Genomic DNA, 14,212 nt, shown 5'->3' on the forward strand with positions numbered 1-14,212 from the left:
TTTGGAAAATCCTTTCTTAGTGAGCACCTAGAAGCCAAGAGGAACATACGGGCCCAATTTCAAGTTTGTAGGCTTTACGGTTCTGGAGATTTTGTGATGATGCGTGAGGGGCATTTCGTTTTGGGCATGTAGGTTCCATTTTAAAAAAAACACGGCAAGGGAGCTGAGATCAGTGTCATCAACCACAGATGACGACAGAGACAACCTGATGTGTTCAGAATAAAATCAAACTCCTGATGCAAATCCCTGCTTAGTCGTGGTTGCACTGCAGACAAGATTGTCCCCACCTTGTTGGTTGTTGTTTTTTTTAAGCCAAGCTCAAGGAACTTACAATATTTAGTAAGAAAAAAAGATTAAAGCATTTCCCCCTTTGGTTTTTATTTTATTTTCTCTCTTCAATTTATACAGATGTTTAATTAGCTTTATTTAAAATCCCCCCCCCCAGTCTTCAACAGGGCTTAGGTAAGCACCGTGCAAGAATGCCAGTTATAAAAGATAATCTATATCGACTTCTAAAAAATAGAAGTGATGATGACTTGACGTTGTTCAAAGAAGAGGCAGCTGGGCTACGCTGAAGCAGTTTCTGATCAGTTACTCAGGAGTAGTTCCGTTCCTCTGTACATCCCATGATTTCGATGACAAGGCCAATATTACTGCATTCTGCAAAGAAAAATAAGACAAGAAGCAACTGAGGTCAGAAGATGCACCTGTAGTTATAAGCGGCCCCTAACTTCATTATCCAAATACATTTTTATTAAGTTACTAGCTGAATACTCATGCTTCACTACAAAACTATGTGGTCGGGCTTAGTTTTGGGGGAGGAAAATAAGAAGAAAAAAATTGTGCCTCTGCTTACCAGCATCCATCACTATTCATCTGGCTAGCGTCTTGTCAGTGTGTGAGAGAACTGAAGGCTGTTTAGAAACTGAAAGAGTATTTGCTATGTGAGCAAAAAGGAGACAGCAAGGAGCCTGGTGTGGCTTAGCTCAACTGTTCTGTACTAAAGCTGCTTTGGTGCTGTGAAACTAAAACTGAAACTGAAACTCCTCCCCTCTGCTTGCCTTTGGAACAGATTTCTTTTCAGGTGGAGAGGGGGAGTAGAATTCCTTAGCATCAGAGCGTGTTAATAATAGTAATATACGAAATACTAATACTCTGATGGTCATTTGGAAAAATCCTTTCTTAGTGAACCCCTAGAAGCCAAGAGGAACGTACATGCCAAATTTCAGGTTTGTAGGCTTTACGGTTCTGGAGATTTCGTGATGATGCGTGAGTGGTATTTCACTTTTATAGAGAGAGATAAAGTGTTATTAAAAAAGAAAAGCAAATAAGAGGACAGTTAAGGGAAAAGGGGGAAGAAAAATGAGGAAGGGAAAGAAAAAGAAAAAACACATTGACTTCCGACTCTCTCTGCTGCAGTAAAATAAAGCATGAACATCAAATCACAACTTTTTTGTTTTTTTCATAATAATATGAAGAATAATAATATGAATAATATGCCATTTCTATAAAGATCCGTCAGTCTAATCGGGAAAACCCAAAATCAAATTTTCATTCTTTTCCACGTCAAGCACCAAGTTCAGAAATGGCTTCCATGTGGAAACAAAAGTACTTCTGTTCTTTTCTTTAATCAAAAATAGTCAGTTTTGCCATTTCAACCAACTCCATCTGCTTCTACAACCATTCGTCCTTCCATTTTTGCTCACAAAAATAATCTTGCTGCTGTCAACATATACAGTAACAAAAAAAGGCCAATCTTTTTCTCCAATTCTTTTTCCATTAGACCCATGAGGAAAAGTTCTGGTTTCATATTCATCTCCATTTTCAGGATTGTCTGCATGAAGATAGGAATCATAGTCCAATTTTTTTTAATTTTGCTTTATCACAGGGGCACCCTGTAAAAAGTCCCCCCTTTGCTTTTACACTACCAACGTACGTTGGACATGCCTTTATACATCTTAGATAACTTACCTCAGGGGCGCCAAACTCGATTTAATTGAGGATCGCATCACGGTTGTGTTTAACCTTGGAAGGGGGGTAGCCAGAGGAGGGTGGGGAGCGCATGCCTAGCTTGATGTCACTCATCAAGGCTCCGTTTTCAGCTGCGACGCTCTCCTGAAATCCTCTGCCGGCAAAAACGGAGCTCGTGGAGGCAGTGCATGGTCGGCCCGGGCTCCGTTTTCGCTGGCAGAAGGCTGCAGGAGGATGCCGCGGCCGAAAACAGAGCCCGGGAATGCTGTGTGTGGCCTTGCCAAGCTCCATTTTTGTTGGCAGAGCAGCAGGAGGCTGTCGTGGCCGAAAATGGAGCCCAGGAGTGCTGTGTGAGGCCTCCCTGAGCACCATTTTTGTTGGCAGGAGGCTGTTGTGGATGAAAACAGAGCCTGGGAGGGCATCCTGAGCTCCATTTTTGTTGACAGGAGGCTGTTGTGGCTGAAAACGGAGCCCAGGGGGGGCTGTGTGGGGCCTCCCTGAGCTCCATTTTTGTTGACAAGAGGTTGTTGTGGCCAAAAACAGAGCCTGAGAGGCCTCCCTGAGCTCCATTTTTGTTGACAGGAGGCTGTTGTGGCTGAAAACGGAGTCTGGGAGGGCTGTGTGAGGCCTCCCTGAGGTCCATTTTTGTTGGCAGGAGGCTGTTGTGGCCAAAACCAGAGGTTGAGATGGCTGTGTGAGGCCTCCCTGAGCTCCATTTTTTGGGCAGAGGGCTGTAGGAGGCCATCACGGCTGAAAACGGAGCCCAGGAGGGCTGTGTGTGTCCCCCCCGAGCTCCATTTTTGTTGGCAGAGGGCTGCAGGAAGCTGTCGTGGCCGAAAATGGAGCCTGGGCAGGTAAGTGGTGGGATTCAAAAAAATTTTACTACCGGTTCTGTGGGCATGACTTAGTGGGCATGGCAGGGGAAGGTTACTGCAAAATCCCCACCCCACTAACCTGCTTTCCAGCTCCGTTCTCCTGTGCAGGGCAACCAAAGAAGACCCAGCCGATCAGCTGGGACTCGGGAGGCAGAGAAGAGATGGGGTTGGCGGGGCTAATCAGAGGCGGCATTTGCCGGCTCTCCAATCTACTCAATATTTCCGCTACCACTTCTCCAGAACTGGTCAGAACTGGCTGAATACCACCTCTGCTGGGCAAGCTGTGCATGGCCCTCTCGAGCTTTGTTTTCGCTGGCAGAGGCACCATGAGGTGGCCGTTTGTTATTTCCAGGCCGGCTTCACGGGCCAGATCTAAGAACTCCACGGGCTAGATCCACACGCACCCTGGGGCCTTGAGTTTGACACCCCTGACTTATCTGGTGTTGAATACCACCGATGCATCATCTTGTCAACATTCTCTTTTAAATTATAATTTCTGAAAAGTGGAATCCCTCCGCCCTGTCCTGCCAAGAGCCGGCGTTGCCAGTCTCCTGAGCATCTCCCTCGTCCCAGGCACGGTGGGTGGTACTCACTGGTCATCACTGAACACCAAATCTTCGGTTGAGGGCGGCGTGAGAATAATTTTGGGTACCTGCCGCTTCTTCGTAACGGACACTGCAAGGGAGGGAGGAATTATGAGCGTGCAGGCATGTAGAAACAAATGCTTAAAAAAAAACGAGGGAAAATGGGGTTCCTGCGGAAGGCCTAGGAATAATACGGGCGTCCGACTGAACCAAGCACACCAGTGTTGTTGAGGGGGGTGTTGCTTGAGACCATCTATTTGCCCCCGCTGTCTGCCAGAGGTTGGAGCGGCTGGGCCTACAGGCTGGGGCCACCGATTTGCAAACTGCAAGGGAGCCAGAATGCCTCCCCAAACCACTGAAGTACCAGTTGCCTCAAAGTCCCATTGACTGACTTCCTTCCTTCACAGTGGTTAGAATGCAGTATTGCAGGGCCAACTCTGCGCACAGCCAGGAGTTCAATCCTGACAGGCTGGAGGTTGACTCAGCCTTCCATCCTTCTGAGGTGGGTCAAATGAGGACCCAGATGGCTGACTCCGTAGACCGCTTAGAGAGAGCCGCAAAAGCATTGTGAAGTGGTATATAAGTCTAAATGCTATTGCACATGCTCTTTCTTTCCTCCTCCCCTCCTTCCCTTCCTTCCCAGTGGTTAGAATGCCGTATTGCAGGGCCAATTTTGCCCACTGCCAGGAGTTCAATCCTGATCAGCTCCAGGTTGACTCAGCCTCCCAGCCTTCCAAGGTGGGTCAAATGAGGACCCAGATTGTTGGGGGGCAAGATGGCTGACTCCGTAAACCGCTTCGAGAGGGCTGCAAAGCACTATAAAGTTGTATATAAGTCTACGTGCTACTGCTACTAGTGCTATTGCTATTTTGTCGAGAAGCACCCTAGTCACAGCGAGGGCTAGAAACAAGACCCCCCCACTTAAACAAGAAGGTCTGGCAGAAAACCATGTTGGGTACAGACCCTGTTCAGAGTTGACCAACGCTGGTGGGGAAACTCAAAACCTTTTCATCTACGCAACTGCCTGCATCTGGGTGTTCAACAGCCCAATTTGGCTTCCCACTGTGGGTTGACGTCAATGTTGTTAAGACAGCTGTGCACAAGTTTTAAGCCTGCCCATTGATAGATGAGGAAGAAGTGGGTTTCTCATCATTTCTTAGGAAGTGACTTAGGAACAAGAATATGGTGCCTTCTGGTTCTTCTTGTTTGCTTTTGAAGTACAGGGGTCTTCAAACTTGACAGCTTTTAAGATTGGTGGACTTCAACTCCCAGAATTCCTCCTCCTCCAGTCATGTTAGATCAGGAATTCTGGGAGTTGAAGTCTTAAACTGGCCCAAGTTTGAAGACCCTTGTCTTAGGCTGAAAATCTCAGGTGCTGCAGCAGAGGTCTCCAAACTTGGCGACTTTAAGACTTGTGGACTTCAACTCCCAGAATTCCTCCTCCTCCAGTCATGTTAGATCAGGAATTCTGGGAGTTGAAGTCTTAAACTGGCCCAAGTTTGAAGACCCTTGTCTTAGGCTGAAAATCTTAGGTGCTGCAGCAGAGGTCTCCAAACTTGGAGACTTTAAGACTTGTGGACTTCAACTCCCAGAATTCCTCCTCCAGTCATGTTTGCTCAGGAATTCTGGGAGTTGAAGTCTTAAACTGGCCCAAGTTTGAAGACCCTTGTCTTAGGCTGAAAATCTTAGGTGCTGCAGCAGAGGTTTCCAAACTTGGCGACTTTAAGACTTGTGGACTTCAATTCCCAGAATTCCTCCTCCAGTCATGTTTGCTCAGGAATTCTGGGAGTTGAAGTCCACAAGCCTTAAACTGGCCAAATTTGAAGACCCTTGTCTTAGGCTAAAAATCTTAGGTGGTAATAGGTCTACCTGGCAGAACTACATGCTAGTTTATACTGTCTGGATCCTTTTTTGTGTGACTCATGCCAACCAAGCCCCTGTGTTTTCAATGATTGCTATGCAACATTGAGGTCTGTCGTGGATTTTGAATGAACTGAAAAAAAAAAACAACTAGGCCTTTCCCACCCCCTGATTTTCATCTCCTCTAAAGGTTTATTTTGTTTATTTGAGCATAATAAAAGAATCTATAAAGTCAACCTAATTCATCTTATCTATAGCTTGTATAAATTATTCCTCCATACACAGGTGAGAGGATGGAGATAGAAAATGAATTTTTTTTTTTTAAATGCCCATTCTGTTCCAAAGCTTCAGAGAAAGAGAGGAGAGACTGATTATATTTGGGGTTTTCTGAGGAAGAGATGCCGGCTCTCTTACCTTTTCCTCTCAATTTCTCCCGGGAGGTTTTGCTGACGGAGGTCTTCTTGTGATACGAGGTCGAGGGACCCTCATCGCGGTGTCGGTAGCTCCTCTCTTCAGCTTTCTGAGCTGCCAAAAAGAAGCGGGGGGGCAGGAGGGGGGAGAAAATTAGAAAGGCTGGGAGGGATGAAATCCTTTCCTTGGCAACCCTTAAGTTTTCCACGTCGTTTTTAAAGAGCAAAAGCATTTGGCTTTTGATTTCGTTGGGGGAAGAAACCCAATGACGGGGTTTGGTTGGTTCATTTTTGCCAACTCGTCATTCTCACCAGAATCTACCTGTTCAGGTGACTCTTTTCAGGGGATTCTCATGACAATTTTCCTGTAAACACCCAAGATTGGGGTGGCAAAAGCAACTATTTCCCTTCTACTTTCGGCCTAAGGGTATATTTTCCTTTTCTTTTCCTTATCTTCCCTGGAAAGGAAAGGAAAGGAGAGGAGAGGAGAGGAGAGGAGAGGAAAGGAAAGGAAAGGAAAGGAAAGGAAGGGGAAGGGGAAGGGGAAGGGAAGGGGAAGGGAAGGGAGGAAAGGAAGGAAGGAAGGAAGGAAGGAAGGAAGGAAGGAAGGAAGGAAGGAAGGAAGGAAGGAAGGAAAGAAAGAAAGAAAGAAAGAAAGAAAGAAAGAAAGAAAGAAAGATATAGTTATATAGATATATAGATATCGATCTCTATCTATTAATCTAATCTTATCTATATCTATATCTGTCTGTCTGTCTGTCTGTCTCTATCTATCTATCTATCTATCTATCTATCTATCTATCTATCTATCATCTCTCTCTTCTCTCTCTGTCTGTCTCTCTCTCTCTATTTATCTAATCTCTATCTATCTATCTCTGTATATCACCTATGTATCTCTCTCTCTCTCTCTCTCTCTCTCTCTCTCTCTCTCTATCCCTCCCTCCCTCCCTCCCTCCATTTATCTATATCTATCTATCCTAAGAGAGACCAAGGGCTGTCCTCCCAAACATGGAAGTAACCAGGGCAGAATTGGGTTGGGTACCAGCATTTTTCCATCCTGCTCACCCAAAAGATCCTTCCCCCTCAAAAAACCAACCAAAAACCAGAACTGTTTCCCTGCAGCTGAAATGGCTCATCCCATATATTCAGTTTTTATTTGGGTTTTAGGTCCCCCCTAAAACCTCTGCTCCTGGCTGGGCAGAGACCAGGGTACTGCCCTGCCTCTAACCTGCACCCTTCCTGGGCCACCATTCTGGGTGGGTCTAAAAACCACAGCCGCTCTAGGCTCTTCTGGATCTAGAAAAGAGAATATGAGACCTTCGGGCTCTTCCGGCTTGCTCCTAAAACAACCCATCCTGTTCTTCTTCCTTGTTGAGATCTCAGAAAAAGGCAATAGGTGGAGAAGCCGAGGGGTTTGGCCAATGAGTGACAAGGCCACCTCAAATCGGTTCCAGGGGAAGTTGGCCACCACAAAAGGCTGCGATTGGTGGCCGGGAGAGAAGAAGGAGGAGGAGGTTCTTGGAGTTTGGCTAGGCCAAATCCAGCAAAGTTGAAAGCAAGTGAAGGCCGGATCAAAGCCAGGCAAATTTCCCTGCAAGTCCTTAAGGCAGGGGTCCCCAAACTTGGCAACTTTAAGACTGGTGGACTTCAGTTCCCAGAATTCCTCCTCCAGTCATGTTAGCTCAGGAATTCTGGGAGTTGAAGTCTTAAACTGGCCAAGTTTGAAGACCCTTGTCTTAGGCTGAAAATCTTAGGCGCTATAGCAGAGGTCTGCAAACTTGGCAACTTTAAGACTTATTGGCTTCAACTCCCAGAATTCCCCCTCCAGTCATGTTTGCTCAGGAATTCTGGGAGTTGAAGTCCACAAGTCATAAAGCTGCCAAGTTTGAAGACCTCTGCTATAGCAACTAAGATTTTCAGCCTAAGACAAGGGTCTTTAGACTTGGCCAGTTTAAGACTTGTGGACTTCAACTCCCAGAATTCCTGAGCAAACATGACTGGAGGAGGAATTCTGGGAGTTGAAGTCCACAAGTTTTAACGCTGCCAAGTTTGGAGACCTCTGCTCTTAAGGGGAAAAAAGGACAAAAGTTAGGCCTGAGCACACAGGGAAGCCCATGGTGGGAGCCATATTAATGCACAGTGAAGAGATTCCCATTGTAACCCTGCTTGGGTGGGGGGTTGGACTAGATGACCACAAGGTCCCTTCCAACTCTGTTAACCTAATCTAACACAACAACACCACTACCCCAGGAATCATAGCCCACTCCAAAGGCTGTGGAAAGAGGGATCACAGAAGTCCTTTGAAACTTAGAAAAAGGAAGATATTCCCAATAAACCAGCAAACTCTTTTAACTAGCACACAGTGCCCGCCTCTCTGGCCCATTCTGACATCAGAAGTCCCCAAATGTGGCAACTTTTAAGACTTGTGGACTTCCAACTCCCAGAATTCCTCTGCTAGCAGGCTTAGGAATTCTGGGAATTGAAGTCCACAAGTCTTAAAAGTTGCCACGTTTGGGGGATCTCTGGTTTAGAGGCTAGAGGATTTTCATATGTTGAGTGGATCAAGCACTCTTAACAGATCAACAGAGCTGGAAGGGACCTTGTGTGTCATCTAGTCCAACCCCCTGCCCAAGCAGACCCTACACCATTTCTGACAGATGGCAGTCCAGTCTCTTCTTGAAAGCCTTCAGTGATGAAACTCCCACAACTTCCGAAGGCAACGTCTGTTCCATGGGTTGATTTTCTCACTGTCAGAAAATTTCTCCTTATTTCCAGGTTGAATCTCTCCTTGTTCAGTTTCCATCCATTATTTCAGGTGCCTTGGAAAATAGCTTGACCCCCTTCCTCCTCTCTGTGGCAGACCCTCAAATACTGGAAGACTGCTATCCCGTCTCCCCTGGTCCTTCTCACAACCAGTGAACCCCTTGTCAACGAAAGTGCAGCCCACCTGTGATTAACGGCATTCACCCACCAAAAAAGTCCATATAATAGTCCTTTGAAGAGTTAACAGCAGCAACAAACCTTATCAGTTCCTTACAAGGCCCAAAAGGCTGCAAATTAAGTTCTTGCAAGCAGTCTCTGTGGCACGAAACACCATGAGCAAAATCTTCAGAAAGATGAACTGTTGTCTCCTACAGCCATCACTCTCCTTTCCTTCTATTTATTCCCCAGCCAGGGAGGGGCCAATCAGTGTCCACATGTGCTTTGCTTCCCAAGTAGATTCCTTGTCATCTCTTGTTCCCTTCGCCTAACAGCTCTGTGCATCTGGAACAGGCCCCAGCTATTCCTCTTCCTGACTCATATCAGCCCCCAAAGGCAGCTGCCTCTCCAGTGGCTGGGAAATGTTGGACAGCCCCGGCTCTATCTCTACGTCTGACGCAGAGCATCCCTCAGAGCCTTCCTCAGGCCCCAGAACTGGCTTAAGTTTCTTCCCAACCTCCTCATTATCCAAGTCCGGTGGGCCACAACCCTGGTTCATATTTATGACGGTTGCACTGTCCTGGGGTCACATGGTCCCCTTTTGTGACCTTCTGATGAGCAAATTCCATGGGGAAGGCCAGGGGTTGGATTCTACCTGGTTGGACCGGTTCTATAGAACCAGTTGTTGCAATTCTGCACAGTTCAGAGAACTGTCAAATCGTGCCAATGGCTGGCCCCACCGCGCCCAATTACTCCTTACCTGGTATGCGCACCATCCAATTTGCCTGCGTTTGGTAAGTTGATATTTTTCCGTTTTTTCCCCCCCTGACCATCAGATGTTCTGCTGTGCTGGGAGATTTAGATTAGCTAGAAAGCAGGAAATAGTTGGATTTCTTGCTTTCTAGCTAATCTAAAAGCAGAGCTGAACCTTCTTAGGACATGAAGTTTCTATTTTTCAGTGCAGACACAGGTAGCAGATTGCAAAAAGATAGATCTCTAAGTGAATTTGTGATTCTGTAAGCAACTCAATCTGCCTACTTGTTTTGCCTGATTTGGGGTAAAAGTCGCTCTCTCTCTCTCTCTATATATATATATAAACATTCAATATTTACATACATTGTAAATTGTGAGTTAATTGTGAGTTAATTTTATGTGAGTTAATTTTATTGTGAGTTAATTTTATGAGTTTGCTTGCAAACAAATTTTATGTGACAGACTCAGGTAGCTGATTGCAGAATGATAGATCTCTGAGTGAATCTGATTCTGTGAGCAACTCAATCTGTCTGCCTGCTTTGCCTGCTTTTGGGTAATAGTTGCTCTTTTTTAAATAAAAAATTCAGTATTTAACATACATGGTATGCTGTGAGTTAATTTTGTAAGTTTGCTTGCTAGCAAATTGCAAATTATAAAAAATGCAATAAATACATAAATATAATATTTACATACAAGCCACACCCAGCCAGTCACATGACCACCAAGCCACATGCACAAATTAGGCCACGCCCACAGAGCCAGTTGTTAAGAAATTTGAATCTCACCCCCGGGGAAGGCAGATTCACTTAAGAACCATGTCACTAACTTAACAAGGGAGGTGATTTACGGAATGAGAAAGGACATAAAATGGAGGGGAAACTCACTGAACGACTGTCTCTCGATTGTGGCCAAAAGTCAAGGGCTATTAATGTCTTCCTCTGACTCCCCACAAAGGTGGAGGATTGCTCCTGGAATGGGGGTCAGATGAAGGAAAAATCAGAAAACTTCAAAGAAAACAGCCGCGATGAAGGTGGAGATAAGATGCACAGCCAAAAGTCCCTGAATTTTAAGACAAGCAAGTTTTTTTGGCCTCATGTTTTTCATCCGGGAAAAATCTGTGCCTCTTTCAGCCGAGCATTATACAGTGGTAGCTGAGCTTTCTGTTGCTATGGAAACAGGCCAGCGATACCCTAAGATACCATGACTTGCTTTTTTGAAAGCCTATAGCTTTGCATAATGGAATATTTTGTACCATACATATATTGAAATCTCTTTAGCTATCTATCATCCATATGTATCTGTCTACCTATCTGTATCTATCTGTCTGTCTGTCTGTCTGTCTGTCTTCCATATATCATCCATATCTATTTATCTACCTACCTGTATCTATCTATCTGTATCTATCTATTTGTATCTATCTACCATATATATCATCCATATCTATTTATCTACCTATCTGTATCTATCAATCTATTATCATCTATCTAATGTATCTTCCATATCTATTTGTCTGTCTGTCTGTCTGTCTGTCTGTCTATCTATCTATCTATCTATCTATCTATCTAATCTAGCTCTACTGTCATTTATCTATTATCTATCAATCTGATCTAATCTCTATCATCTATCATATATATATATGACATGGGAAATATACCCGAACAAAGCTGAATACCATACATGTAAGTACCCGCGAAAACTTAAGAAAACACACACATATATAAAATCCATATCTATCTACCTAATTTTGTGTGTGTGTGTTTCTATCTAATTCTACCTATCCTGCTATTATTTATCATCTATTTTATCTATCTCTTATCTCTTATCTGAATACACACACATACATATCTGTTCACATATAGATGTGTTACACACAGAGATAGACACACCTATGATCATATAGACACTAGCTGCCACCTGAGAGCTTATACAGGAGGAAAAGCAGATTTCCCTCAACTAATAAATAATGCACAATTGGATAATTGGCCTAGATGTTAATATACTCTATATAAAACACTCATTCCATTTTCAGGAACCAACCTATTTTAAATTGGAACCTGTAACTTAAATATAATTTCTCAAATTCCTCAGTCCTCACACAATTCATTATATATTTCCATCATAAGCCTACTCTAGTATTAGGTTCTCCTATATAATTTTCGTACTGTTATCCATGTGCACTGTACCATATGCTAAATTGATAAGTAAATAAATAAATGTGTACCGTGTTTGTGTGCATTGTATAAATTGTGTGTCTCCTATATCAACCCATCATGTTATTCTCCCAGGTAATACCAGGCTGAATATCACATTGGCAAGGAATTTTCAGATTTTTTTTCTTTCTCTCTCTTTCTCTTTCTCTGAGTAGAATTAAAACAAAATTCCTTCAGAGTGGCCTGAAGCTCCTTGATACAGTCTCTAATTTTAGTTTCTTCCCATTTCAATTTTCTTCCAATTCATTGTATTTCCTCTAAGATTTTTTTTTTAAAAAGCTGTATGAAAATGTTAAGGTCATAAGGTTTCTCCTTATTTCCAGGTTGAATCTCTCCTTGTTCAATTTCCATCCATTATTATTCCTTGTCTGCCCTTTGGGTGCTTTGGAAAATAGCTTGACCCCCTCCTCTCTGTGGCAGCCCCTCAAATACTGGAAGACTTCTATCATGTCTCCCCTGGTCCTTCTCTTCCCTAGACTAGCCAGGCCCAGTTCCTGCAACCGTTCATCGTACGTTGTAGCCTTCAGTCCCCTCATGATCCTGGTTGCTCTTCTCTGCGCTCTTTCTAGAGTCTCAACATCTTTTGTATAGTGTGGGGACCGAAACTGGATGCAGTACTCTAGGTGTGGTCTTACTAAAGTGGTATTCTACAGAGGAATTATTGAATCTATCATTTGTACCTCCATAACTGTCTGGTTTGGTTCTGCAACCCAACAGGACAGACACAGACTTCAGAGATAATTAGGACTGCAGAAAGAATAATTATTACCAACCTGCCTTCCATCGAGGACCTGTATACTGCACGAGTCAAAAAGAGGGCTGTGAAAATATTTATAGACCCCTCACATCCTGGACATAAACTGATTCAACTCCTACCCTTAAAACAATGCTATAGAGCACTGCACATCAGAACAAATAGACACAAGGACAGTTTTTCCCAAATGCCATCATTCTGCTAAACAAATAATTCCCTCAACCCTGTTCAACTATTACAAAGTAATAGTTCATCCATCCCCTCCTACTTGTGACTGTATGACTGTAACTTTGTCGCTTGTATCCTTACAATCTATATTGACTGTTTCCTAGTATGATTTGATTGCTTATCGTACCCTCTATTATTAAGTGTTGTACCTGATGATTCTTGACGAATATATCTTTTCTTTTATGTGCACTGAGAGTATTTGCACCAAGACAAATTCCTTGTGTGTCCAATCATACTTGGCCAATAAAGAAATCTTTTCTATTCTAGTACCTCCCTTGATCTTGAGTGTATCCCTTTGTTAATGCAATTTAGGATTGTGTTGGCTTTTTTGGCTGCTGCTGCACACTGCTAGCTCCTATTTAGCTGGTTGTCCACTAAGACTCCAAGATCCCTCTCACAGTTACTGCTATTGAGCCTGGTTTCACCCAGTCTGTATGCGTACTTTTGGTTTTTCTTGCCCAAGTGTCAAACTTTACTTTTCTCTATGTTGAATTTCATTTTGTTACCTAGGGCCCAGGATTCAAGTCTGTCAATTCAGACGGAGGCCAGGAGGCCTGGATTACAGGCAGTCCTCAATGTATAATTATTCATTTTGTGACTGAACAATTAATCCGTGGAACAACCTGCCTCCAGAACTTGTAAATGCTCCACCAGTGGACGTATTTAAGAAGAGATTGGACAACCATTTGTCTGAAATGGTAAAGGGTTTCCAATTTCCCATAGCAGGGGGTTGGACTAGAAGACCTCCAAGGTCCCTTCCAATTCTTTGTTATTCCATGTAGTGATTTTTGCTCACATCGAGAAGCTTCCAAAAAATACTCCACGTCTGCCATCTAGTGAGGAAAAGAAAGTATTAAAAAAAAGGAGTAGTAAATGTCATTTTCTACCTCCACATTTCAACATTGTGAAAGATAGAACAAGGGCTGCCCGTCCCATATCAATGGCAAATCCAGGGATAGGTGATGTAAGTAAACATTCTTGTTGGAATTCATTTTAAACCTAGCTTCTTGGAAATTTCTCTAGGACTTAGGAAAACAGAGCATCACCACACTATAAAAAAGATGTTGAGACTCTAGAAAAAGTGCAAAGAGCAACCAGGATAATGAGGTGACTGGAGGCTGAAACCTATGATGAACGGTTGCAGGAGTTGGGCCTGGCTAGTCTAGTGAAAGAGAAAGACCAGGGGAGACAGGATAGCAGTCTTCCAGTATTTGAGGGGCTGCCACAGAGAGGAGGAAGGGGGTCAAGCTATTTTCTAAAGCACCTGAAGGCCAGACAAGGAATAATGGATGAAAACTGACCAAGGAGAGATTTAGCCTGGAAATAAGGAGAAACTTTCTGACAGTGAGAACCATCAACCTATGGAACAGCTTGCCCCAGAAAGTTGAGGGCACGTCATCACTTGAGACTTTCAAGAAGAGATTGGACTGCCATTTGTCGGAAATGGTGTAGGGTCTCCCACTTGGGTTGGGGGATTGGACTAGATGACCTATAAGGTCCCTTCCAACTCTGATTATCTGTTATCTGTTAATTGAAGTCTGCTTTGAGGTGATCAATTATTTTATCCAGCTGATAAAAAGACCAAGGAATCATTATGTTGATGTACAAGGGTTGGATAACTCCTCATATCAATTGAAACTTTTAGGTA

At 43.8% G+C, this 14,212-nt stretch overlaps 1 long non-coding RNA gene across 2 annotated transcripts; it reads right to left on the reverse strand.

The window, feature by feature from the left end:
* Positions 1 to 366: 366 nt before the first annotated feature.
* On the reverse strand, positions 367 to 13,397 carry LOC113435665 (uncharacterized). Of its 2 annotated transcripts, none has more exons than XR_015744161.1 (4): positions 13,361 to 13,397; positions 5,705 to 5,815; positions 3,440 to 3,521; positions 367 to 660 (listed from the first exon to the last, which is right to left on the reverse strand). It is a non-coding gene; the product is annotated as an uncharacterized LOC113435665 (long non-coding RNA). The 2 variants fall into 2 exon arrangements; XR_015744162.1 differs by lacking the exon at positions 13,361 to 13,397 and adding an exon at positions 10,257 to 10,428.
* Positions 13,398 to 14,212: the final 815 nt, after the last annotated feature.

Source organism: Pseudonaja textilis, chromosome 6 (genome assembly GCF_049901715.1).
Source record: "Pseudonaja textilis isolate UNSWEBS1 chromosome 6, rPseTex1.2, whole genome shotgun sequence".
Taxonomy (NCBI): domain Eukaryota; kingdom Metazoa; phylum Chordata; class Lepidosauria; order Squamata; family Elapidae; genus Pseudonaja; species Pseudonaja textilis.